Genomic DNA, 12,379 nt, shown 5'->3' with positions numbered 1-12,379 from the left:
CAATCTCAGTATGTTTATACAGGTGGGTTTTTTTTTTTTTTTTTTAGTTTCTCTTGTAATTGAATTGTAATACTATGCTATCATGATCTGATAAGATTCAAGAATTTATTACTCTCTTTTTTTGTATTTGTTAAGACTTGTTTACTGGATTAAAATGTTATCAGTGTTGGAGGAAGTTCAGAGAGCTGGGAAGAAGAATGTGTATTTCCCAGCAGCTGAATAGAACATGCTACAAATTTAGATATGTTTGTTGTCCACTTGACCTGTTCTTCAGGCTTTTATTTTATTGTTCTGAGTTGCATACCTGCATATATTTCACTTTGAGTATATTCACCCTCAGAATTCCCTTACTACTGTTTAGTTTAATTCACAAGCTCATTTGTTGATTGTTTTATTAATTTGAAAGATTCATCTGTTGATGGGCAGGTTGTTGAAGTCACTATCATAATATTTGAATCTATCCTTCATAGGTTTTTTTGTTTCATAAAACTGGGCACACCAATTACAGTGGTTTGAATGTGAAGGACTCCAGTTGGCTTATGTGTTTGAAGGTTTAGTCCCCATCTAGTGGAATTGCTTGAGAAAGATTAGGAGGTGTGGCCTTGTTAGAAGAGGTGTGTCACAGGGGTTTCAAGAGCCTATGCCAAACCCAGTCTCCTCATTCCTACCTGGGGATCAGACAGTAAAGGTCTCTGCCACTGTTCCTGCACTGCAACTGTCTGCTTCCTGCCAAGATAATAGACTCACCCTCTGAAACTAACAAAGTCCCCAAAGACTTCCTTTTGTAAGAGTTACCTTAATCATGTCTTTTCACAGCAATCTAACAGTAACCAAGACAAATGTGTATCTTACGATAGCTAAAGAAAAAGCTTATTGGAAGATTAGACCATGATAATTGTATAGATGCTTAATAGAACCTCAAAATACATGAAATAAAAATTGACAGAATTACAGGGAATAATGTACAATTCTACAACCACAGTGGAAAATTTAACAATTCAGAGAATTAGATTTATAAGTCATTTAATACGTAGAGGACTTAACATTATTAAGTTCTCCTAATTGGTAGTTACTGGTTGTAGTCTCATTATTGGCTAAGACATGCACATGATCAATTCAAGTAACATACACAGGATACACATTATTTTTTGATGTCTGTGATGATTGGCCATGGAATGTTTGTTTGGTGTTTTGCTCTGTATTGTCATGCTAAGTCCAGGCACCCAAGGCCATGTTGATCCAGGAACAAGAGAATCTGCACATACACAAAGGTATGTAACTTTGCCTCTCCCCCCAAGTAATCCCTTATTTGGTGAATAAAGATGCTTATAGCCTATAGCTGGGCAGAAGAGATATAGGCAGAGTTGGGGGTTCCTGTGTTTGTGGCCAAAGGACCATGAGGATAGAGAAAAGGTAGTGAGAGGAGAAATCACCATGAGGTCGATGAGTCATGAAAACATGGCCATGAGGGCTAGCCACCCAGAGTTAAGAGCAGCCCAGATGGAACATAGCAAGTTATAACATGGGTTATTGATAGGGAAGTAGACATAATAGCATAAAGGGTAGATACTTACCCAGACATAGTACATTAAATGATTATTATAAATATGAAACTTGTGTGGCTTTTATCTGGGAAGTGAATGATCAAAGGCATGGTGGTAACCCCATTAGAGATTAAATATGCACTAAACCACCAAAAGGTATGTTGGCTTTCGGGGAGACAAAAAATGAATCTTTATTTGTATCAAGCAGCTGAAGTTCTAATCTGGAGATGGGGCTGAAGAGATGTCTGAGTGGTTAAGAACATTTAACTTTGTTGTTCTTACAAAGGACTCGGGTTCAGTTATGAGCACCACATGGCTGGTTACAGATCCAGCTTCATTGGTTTCCAGTTCCATTGGTTTAGATGCCCTTTTTGGGCGGGGGGGGGGGGGGTTGGCATTACATGCACGTGACACACATATGTTCATGAAATTAAAAAAAACAATCATACACAAAATAAAACCAAATAAGTCTTGACAAAAGAACGTAAAGGTAGTAAAGGCTTTCCTAGAAAGCAGATAAAACTGAATCTCATGTAACTTCCAGGTTCTGGTGTGTTTTTCAGCCTACCACTGTCTTTATCTTTGTCCTTGGCTATTTTTTCTGTTTGTGGCTTAAGTCAACACAGAAAACAAAACAAAACAAAACAAACCGAGAAACTTAAAGAGTGATGCATGCAGGTAAAACCAGTGACACCTAAATTGGATGGATGGTTGGAAGTATTGCTAGCCTTGGAATCTTAAATTGTGTCTGAAACAGAAGTGAGGGAATTCTCTTGCTTTTATTTTGGCTGATCCACACTGTAATTCAAATGAAAACCAGAGAGATCTCTAGCACAATCCCTTCTTATTGAAGAAAACTAAACCAGATCATATGGAAACACGAGTTGCTGGACGGATATTTGAGTAAGTCATTCAATTAAACTAAATCTAATGCATACGTATACTGAAAAGTTTTATTATTTTCAGGCCCAGTTACTGCACAATCAGATTATTAGATGTGAAGAGTGGACCATAGTTCTATTTTCCAAGTTGAGAGTAAAGAACTGACAAAATTTATGAATAAAAGCTGCACAGACTTGACTAAAGGAAGTTTCAAGGCTGTAATTAACCAGAAATATACGGATTAAAGGGAATATTGAATATTAGGGTTGTCTTTAGATGGCTGAGGGACAAACTGTGTCTCAGTCCATTTTCTATTGTTATAGCCAAGTACTTGAGACTCAGTGACTTGTAATGAACACAGGTTTAGTTAACTTGTAAACATCAAAAGACCATGGGTATGATGCTTTTAACAACTGGCATGACAGAGGGGCTCTGGTGAGACTGAGAAATGGTGTGTGCATGCATGCATGCGTGTGTGTGTGTGTGTGTGTGTGTGTGTGTGTGTGTGTGTACACTAAGGTCTTTTCTCTTTTCAGTAAGGAATCAGTTCCATCATGTGGAGGGCACATCCTGATGACCTAAAGAAATTCTAAGCATTGGGGGACTAAATAGATAACTCAGCAGTTAAAAGCACTGACTGCTCTTCAAGACCCACCTTCAATTCCCAGCACCCACATGGCATCTTACAACTGTTTGTATCTATAGTTATACAGTTACAGGGGATCCATGGGGACAGGTGTGCATGAAGTATACATACATGTACATGTAGGCAAAATACCCATACCACAAAATAATTAAAAAAATATTCTATCTATATAATCACTAACTTTGTGATTAAGTTTCCACTTGAGGGAAGTTGGGCAACATATTCAACCCCATATTACCAAACAAATTAGGAAGTAAGTAGAGATAGAGAAAAAAATATACACACTCTGAAACAAATGGATGCCATGAATGCTGTCTTCATCCTCTATGTCTTCAGTCCATTTCAGGTCATCTGTAGCCATGCTGGGTAGAGAAGGTGTAGAGCAGGGAAGGGCGGAAGATCGACATAATGCTATACTGAGGAAAACATCTTGCCACTTACAGCAGTAACTCCTAGTTTGTCTACAACAACATCAGCACTACAGCAAATGCAGCAGGAACAAGTACTGAGAAAGTCCTGCCTACCACACTTCAAATCTCTCTTATCTTTCATCTATTAATACTGCCTTAGGCCAAGGATGTTCTTTCTGAACTGCATGCAGATAAGATATCAAATCTTTAACACTTTGAATGAGCTTTAGTTTTTATAAGTCTTTATAGCCACTGGCTTCATTTAACTTTCAAAGAAAAACAAGTGAGTTAAACGTATGCATCATTATACTGGGGGATTTAAATTCCTTTGGCAGTGAAGTGATAGGAAAAGCAGACTTGAGATCAACTTTTGGCATGGTACCTAGGTCAAGTTAAGCATGTGCTAATGAAAAATGATTCATTCAGAGATGTTAGACTACATCATGAATCAGTAGGATTAAAAAACAGTTGAATGTTAATGGGTTTAGAAATATGATTCAAAAGTGAAAAATAGAAGTGACCTAAAACCTTAATAGGTTAGAAGAAATTGTTTAATTCATTATTCTAATTACTATGGTCACATCATGTCCAACCAAGAAGTCAAAACTGGGAAAACCTGCTAATCAGTGCTGTATAGGCAAATATAACTGACTTTTAACATCCATAGTTGTATGTAAATGGCACCTACATAGTGAGTTTTGAAATTACAGACTCAATGTAAATAACGTTTTTGCCAACAGCAGACTTAAAAAATGCAGTTTTTGCTATGACAAACATCTTCATCTTTTCCCTTTTTATTACTAAATCTAGTGAAATTCAAAGCTCAATATGATTTGACATCAGAGATCATAAGACAATTTATTGACATAATAATTTTATTAACTGTTAGACATTATGCTTTATGTAGATCAAGTTAAGATGACATGAATTTTTAGGGAGTCATTCTAAATACAGACTTTTTGTTAGCATGGGGGAAATGTTAGAGGCAAGCAAGGAAGCTATAGTTCTGAGACTTTATAGTATGACCAATGTAACACAGAGTAAAACCAAAAGCATGTCAAATTCCGTGTAAAATCCTTTAACATGTTCCTACTGCCAATGGAATAGTGTCTACAATACAACAGATTTTGTAAAAACTCAATTTATAAATCATTTTCATTCTTTGTTTAAAAATAGCTCTTAGTTTCCCATTCTTAGCACATAAAAGAAATAGGAAGTGCCTTTAGCAAGTGAACTCATGAGGAAAATCTTCAGTCTCTTGTCTGCAGCCCCAATTCCAAGTCAAGCGACTAGGTGCTCACATGGCTTGCAGCTAAGCTGAAGCTTTCTAAACTGCTTTGGAGGTTGTTAGCAGAATGCTTTTCAGCAGTTTGAAACATGTTTTGAAATACATCTTGCTGAGATCTTTCTTAGAAGCCTTATCCTAGTGATGAAGGACAGTATTTGAATCCTCTACATATTTCTCTAAAGGAGGACTTTTTGAGGTTTTCCTGTGATGGCAAACACAGCAACACAGCTGAGTCTGGGTTTCAAACTGCTTGCATATGTGTATGTATTTAGATACCTTAAAATAAAGCTTCATTTGGTGACAAGCTTATTTAAACTGCTAAAGCAATATACAGATCATGTGAATTATCAGCATATAAAAATAAATATGTAAATGACTGTAATATACTATTCCAAAATAGCATCTTTAATAGGGCACCTTTCATAAGAAATTTTATAAAGTGATACTTTAGGTTGTTTCATATTTTAGAAGTACACATAACTAGTGGTTCTTATTTTTAAATAGAAAAATGTCTTTCTAGCCACACCCAAATTCAGGAGATTTGTGCACATGAAGAGTGTGGATACTTATAACCTAGTTTATTGTAAATTAAAAATATCAATTAAACAAGGTTTTATAAGCATGTGATACTTATCAGCAGCCTCTGGTTATATTGAATGCTCTTGGATACAAAGTCTAATGGTAATTTTTTCATCCAAGAAGCTGTAAGTCTACTACACTCAACAGTCAACACAACTGGCTTCTGTAGGTGTAATTTATAATGCAACTGCACCAAAATGTAGTATTCATCAAATATAAAATGAGTGAATAAACTATAAAAGTAAATTTTAATTGGGTAGGGAATTTAAATATTTCAGAAAAATTCTATCAAGGGCAGGTTTGAGAAGGGGGTTGTTTAAATATGCAACTGAGACTACTCCCTAAAGATTAACTGTACACGCTGTCCTCCAATCCTTTCAAAATCAAATAAACTAAGAGAACCTTTTTACTATGCTTAAAAATTACATGGTTTGGGAATTTCAGCAGGGCATAGGAAGAATTGTTTGTCTCTTTCCTTGATGTTTATAGCCTCAGATTGGATGATTTAAACACCCCAGAGCCAGATATGATGAGAACAGAGATCCATTAATGACAGGTTTAAAGGCTTGGCTCAGCTATTACTACTGACCACAGCATCTGTACATGGTCTCTCCTCGGGGCTTCATGTTCTTACAGAACGGTTCCTAGATTCTAAGAAGTTCCAGATACGAGAACATGTTCCAAGCACTTAGAACAGTTTTTAACTGCCAGAACTAGTTTATTCTAGGTCCTAGAGAATCCCATGGCTATTGATTTGGACTTGAAAAGTAGAATGCTTTTGCTGCTAGCAAAAACTGCCAATATGTAGTGGGTACTCTTAATTGTCCACAAAATCCACCTTGCTTTCTTGAGGAGCTCTGGAGAGGCCCCTGACATTGCTCAGAGACATTCCTCAGCCTCATCTGTAATGTGATATGATCAAGTGACTACCTTCTCGCAATGAAATGTGACTAGGAGTGTCTATTTTTGAGTCTTAGCCTCAAGACATAGAACATTATTACCCTCATCATTATTTTTCTTCTCAGAAAGTAGGTCATGGAATTCCCTGCCCTGCTTTCAAATATGCAACTGCAAAGAATGCTGTAATTACTGGTGGGGCAAGAAGACTAAAGTCCCTCAGTCTTTCCAGGTCAGAGTGAGCCTGACCACTCCTGCTGTTCTGTGCAGTCCAATGCGCACATATCACTAAAGTTTCACTATAGTAACAAAATTCCTATTAGGTTACTTATGAAGAAAAGTGTTTAATTAAAAGAAAATTAAGCTCACAGTTCTTGAGGCTTGAAGTCCAAATAGCCTGACCTATGTAATGGGGGTCACTTCTTGGCTACACTGCCTCATGGAGGACAGTGATGCCAAGTCTTGCTTGTCAGCCTAATCACAACTTGAGTAACAAAACCCCAAGTAGCCGAGTACTCTTGTGAAGCGTTTTCCCTTAATTAAATCATTTGCAGTGGCAAGACCTACCTCAAATTCAAATCCTGTGAGGCAGTGTAGCAGTTTAAAGAAAATGGCCCTGTTGGGTTATATATTTGCATGCTTAGTAATCAGTTGGTGAAGTGTGGCCTTGTTGGAGGTGGTGTGCTGCTGTGGGTTGGAGGTTTCAAAAGTCTCCAGTTTCTTGATCTGCCCGTGGATCAGGATGTAGTTCTCACTGACTTCTCTGGCACAATACCTTCATGCTGCCATGTTCCTTGCCATGATGAAACTATAAGCAAGCCCTCAATTAAATGCCTTCTTTTCCAAGAGTTGCCTTGATTGTGATGTCACTTCACAGCACCAAAGCAGTGACTAAGACAGGTGGGAAGATCCATCTTAATCTTGGCCACACCTTCTAGTGGCAATTTAAAGGAAGAAAAAGAAGGGCCTGATTGCCCCTGCTTTATTTGGGCTCCTTTCCTTCTTATTTTGTCCATTTGCAATGGGTTAGATATTGTCTTATCTTTTAACATTATTCTTGTGAAACTAGTTTGTTTTCTAATGGCAGAAAAGGGTTGATCTGGGTGGGAAGGAAGGTGAGGAGGAACTGGGGGAGTCGAGGGTTGGGGGAACCATAATCTGGATGTTATTATATGGTAAAAACAAAACAACAACAAAAACCAAAACTATTTTCAAATAAAATTTACTTTCAATAAAAGAAAAAAAAATCTGTAAAAACAAAACTTTAATTTTCCAATTGTGATTTAAACCCTTTTCAGTAGTTTACACTTCAGTGACCATGTATCAAAGAAGAAAGTAGAATTTTCTGATATCTCTGTGGAGAACTTTTTATATACCTGGAAGAAATTTCCAAATAATTTTATTGGGGATAACAACCGAGATACTGTAACAGGAAAAGGAGCAAGATTCACTTGTTTCTGGATGGTAGGAAAAGAGGCAAACTCAGTGTGGAAGTGAAAGGCATCAGAGCCCATAGTGTGACCTTTGTACATAGTTAACTCTGGAGATGCTGGAGAAGTGGGTTGAGGCCAAAGATTGAGTTTCTGGTCCACAATAATGTAGGCACTATCAAGACACACAGGCAGTGCGGAGCTGTGGAAATATACGTGGAAAGAAAAGTAGCAAGCATGTAAAAACAGCTGGCCAGAGAACGCTGAAAACAGGAGTGGAAGAAAAATGTGTAACGTTAGAGGCTCTGACACTGAACATCCAAGGCAAGATTATTTCATCCTCTGGCTAGTGAGTTCCTGGCTAGGATTGTTATACATTCAGAAACAGAAAAAACCCAGTTATTTACTACTTGTGAAATACTATATTGGGCTATATAAAGCATGCATCCCTTTCTAGTGATTAAAGCCCAATAGAAGAGCTATATTATATACATGGTAAATGCCTATAAAATGGGAAAACAAAGTATGTGGCAAGGCTCCATCAGGCATAAGATGTAATTATTCTTTATAATCTGTCCATGTGCTTGGGCCTGGATCATTTGGGAACAAGTACCTGACAGTTAAAGGAGCCTTCAGTAGCAACGCCTGCATCAGATAACCTGTTGCTGTGCTTCCCTGCTTCTAGTCACAACTGTGGTCCCTCTTTCACTGGTGGTTATGCCCTTGACAATCCAGTTAGTCGCTATGGGAACACATATACACACACTACACAAACATACACACATACACATGTATGCACACATGCTCATCTTGAAAGATTCAAAGAACCCCCAACAAAATATAGCAGTGGGACTTTCTTGAAGACTGGCAGGTAAGTTTTGTGCTTCCTTCCCTTCCTGATAACACAGATTCATCTGCTTCCCCTTGCACATCATTTTATGATTTTATTTATTTATTTGTTGCTGCTGCTTGTTTGAGGCAAGGTCTTACTATGTAGCCCTGGCTAGCCTGAACTCACAGTGCTTTGCCTGCCACTGCCTGTATCACCCTGTGAGTATTAAAGGCATGTACCACTAAGCCAGACCCTCATATCAATCAATAAAATGGGCATTTTTCAGCATCTCTCCCTGCCATGACCCTATACAACTTTAGAGGTAGAAAACTAAATTGACCTAGTTTTCTTTCTCAAACTTAATTCTCTTGCTTCCAAACTGTGTTTTCCTCACCCTGTTCCAGCCTGTTTATTAAAATGGGAAATTCCTGCTGCCGTTAAGATAAATCTTAATGTGGCATGGAACTGATTACTCACCTGCATTTGGCTCCTTGGTGTGGTGTTCCTCTCTGAGGATTATGAACCCTGTCCCTTGCTTCTGTTAGCCTGGGTTCAAACTGAAGATGACAAGGAACATAGCCATGAGAGCATACAGCAGGACACAGGCCTTCCTATAGCCCGGCCTGTTCTGACTAAGGTACATAGTCTATGGGCTCACATACTGCTCCAACTCTTTGTTATAGCTGAACTGGCCTTTCAGTAATCAGAAACTTGGTTCTGTTGTCTCCTTGGAGTTTGTTTTAGTATTTCTTCTTTTGCCCACATTTATCCACCAGGGAGATCCTAGCTGAAGTACTAAGAATCCAGAAGAGGATTGCTTAACCTCTGTGTAAAGTAACCTGAGCAAAAAGGCACTGTGGCAAAGGACTGTATTCCTAGAACTCAGGAAACTGAGGCAAGAGACCTGCAAGTTCAGGGTATCTTAGGGTACAATACTTGTCTAATACTGGCAAGGCCCTGGGCCAACCCTAGGAACCACAAAAAGAGAAATAAAATAAGCCTGGATTTAACTTCTCATTATTCGTTTCACAAAACAGCAAGTTCCATGAAGACAGAGATTAGATAAGCTTTAGAATTACAATGCAGAAAATGCTACCCCAGCCCTCATACTTTCTCCCTAGTCTAGCATCTTCAAATTCCCATGCAGATTCAACTGTATATGGACCTGCAAGCTCTCTCAGTACTCCAGCCAGGATACTGGAAGAACTAAACTAAGCTCTGTCATCATGGCTTCTCAGTGGGGAAGATTTCAAACGTAGGGGCTGAGGGCTGAATTCCCTGAACCTGTCTGCCACAGTCACTACACCTGACTAAACTCTTCTATGTCCTTAACCTCAAACATTTTCTCAGTTATTCTCAGAGGGTGTACAATCAAATGGTTTCAGTAAAGGTGTTTTTAAGGAAGGAAAGGCAATGACAAGATATTCTTAAAAAAACTGTGTATTTGTGTGTACATACACTTGTTTAGTTAAAAACACACGTGTGTAAAGGACGGAGGTTAAAGGTTAATCTTTCTTCAGCTGCCATACTCCTTGCTTTTTGAAACACAGTTTCTCACTCCAAGTTGACAAAGCTTGGCTAGCCAATGAGTGACAGAGATTTGCCTGTTTCCTCTGGCAGGCAACTCCAACTCAGCATTACCATGATAAGTGTGTAGTACTGTGTCTGGCATTTTTTTAACCTGGGATCTGGGGGATACAGGTTTCTTACACGTATAGAGCAAACACCAGTGACTGAGCTATCTTCCTGGCTGGCCAGGGAGCTCTCACTCTGTCTTCCTGAGCTTTAGGATTCTCCTTGTCACTACTATATACTCTCTAGACACTGGACAGACAGTTCGTCTGAATAGCTGTTTCAACAGGACTGAAAAGCACAATATTAATTCTACCACAATTTTCCCTAATAAATTCTCTTACGGAAAGGACATCAAAAAGAGGAAGACAGAGATACCATATAGTCAGCAACTGAAACTCTGAGTGTGTATGTGTGTGTTCATCTCTATTTAAAGACCTTTATAATATCCGTGAAAAAATTAAAAGCTGCCGTATGAGTGACACCAACTAGGTATTTTAATGACTTTAAGAGAAACTTAACTTCCTGTCACCTTTTTGTTTTTGTTAAATAAAAATTAGATTACAATTAAGCAAGGCTGAAACACACCAGAACACAACACTTCTGAATCAAAGTGATAAACATTTCCATTACAATGTTTTTAAGCATGCACCACTCTGATAAGTATGATTGACTTTTGATTATTCCTCCCATCCCCCACACAAAGACTATATGATCTTGGTGGTAGCTTTTAGCCTAAGTTAACTTGCTTTTCAAACTATAATCCTGCAGGTTTTCTGCCTCCTCTTTGGGTTGTTCTAGTTTCTTCAGCACAACTAACTTTAGAAATAATTCCTAGAACTTTAAAAATCTGTGCAGTTGTTGTTTACAGTTCCATGTGATCTGTAAGATTAAAGTTATACTGGTTTTAACAGCAGGACTATGAAAGACTGGAGTCTTTTCCTATGGTAACTATCTGAGGGTCATAATGCTCTCTGAATTCAGTTTATGAGGATTCTATTTTAAAGCAAAGTGCAGATTAAAACCAGCCCAGGTGGCCAGTGCTAAGACTTCATTCTTTTCCTGTATCAGTAAAACTACTATTTTCTTCCCAATTAGCTAAACTAGGTTTATTATTTTGTACTTACTGTAAGAGTTGTGCTACATGTTTAAAATTCCATGCTCCTGAAATGTGAACATTTTCTCTTTAGATCTAAATTTGTTTTTCTAAAGAAATCTCATTGTATGTGTTTCCATTTGTCTAGCATCTATGTAGCCCTTGCTAGTCTGAAATACATTATGTAAACCAGGCTGGCCAAAACCTCAGACTTCTGCCAGCTTCTGCTGCCAACTGCTGAGATTAAAGGAGTGTATGGACCATCACACCTGGCACTGCATGAATAATTCCTAATAGTTAACCACCTGTCCTTGTTACATATATATGGAGTTCCTCACATTTTTATTGGAGAAAGGTTTTATATATGTATGTATGTATGTATGTATGTATAACATATATGAGGCATATCATTGGGAATCTAGTGACCCTAAATTAAACACTTTAAATGGTAAGTTTTGTTACATATACTTTAAAATAAACACATACTAGCATCAACTGCCCCCTAACACTTTGTATCTACTATTTAACATTGCAGTATAGTGTTTTGGACACAATACTGCTTCCTCAAAGGATACCCCACTCACTTGTTATAGACTCTTTATTAATCCTACTTATAACTCCAGGGTCTAACTCTCTCTGACTATTAGTTACTAGGGAAGGTAATTATATACCTTGGCTTTTCAAATGTTGTTAGTTTCTTGTTGTTTCCTTGTTAATAAGCCTCTATATTATTAGTAAGAATTAAAAACGTTACTCTACAATATTAAAAACATACTTTACAGTATGAAGAAAAGTAATGTGTCTCAGATTTATAGATCTACTATTCTTGAAGCAAGAGTTAATAATAAGTCAATTCCGGCTCTAGCAAAGTACTTTAAATTCTGCAGTATGGTGAAACTAGACCTATGTGTATAAATAAGTATTTCACTTAAGTTATAGTCAGAATCTAGAAACAGTATTTCCAAGACAAGATTTGGTGATGTAACAGTGTTTCAGCCAGTAAACCCATTTTAAAGTTGATTATGTAACTTAATAATTAGCCCACTTGTTGCTTTTATCGTTTTCAACCAAGGCAATTCATTAAACATATAATTAGTAAAACTTTTGAAGTACCGATAGTACACACCAATATATATATATACTGCGAGCTGGAGTTCCAGGACTCTGGTTTTTCAATGATTTCCGACTTCAGTGAGATTCTCG

Source organism: Micromys minutus, assembly GCF_963924665.1.
Source record: "Micromys minutus genome assembly, chromosome: 4".
In the NCBI taxonomy this organism is placed as follows: domain Eukaryota; kingdom Metazoa; phylum Chordata; class Mammalia; order Rodentia; family Muridae; genus Micromys; species Micromys minutus.
Note: the sequence above shows the minus strand (reverse complement) of the source record.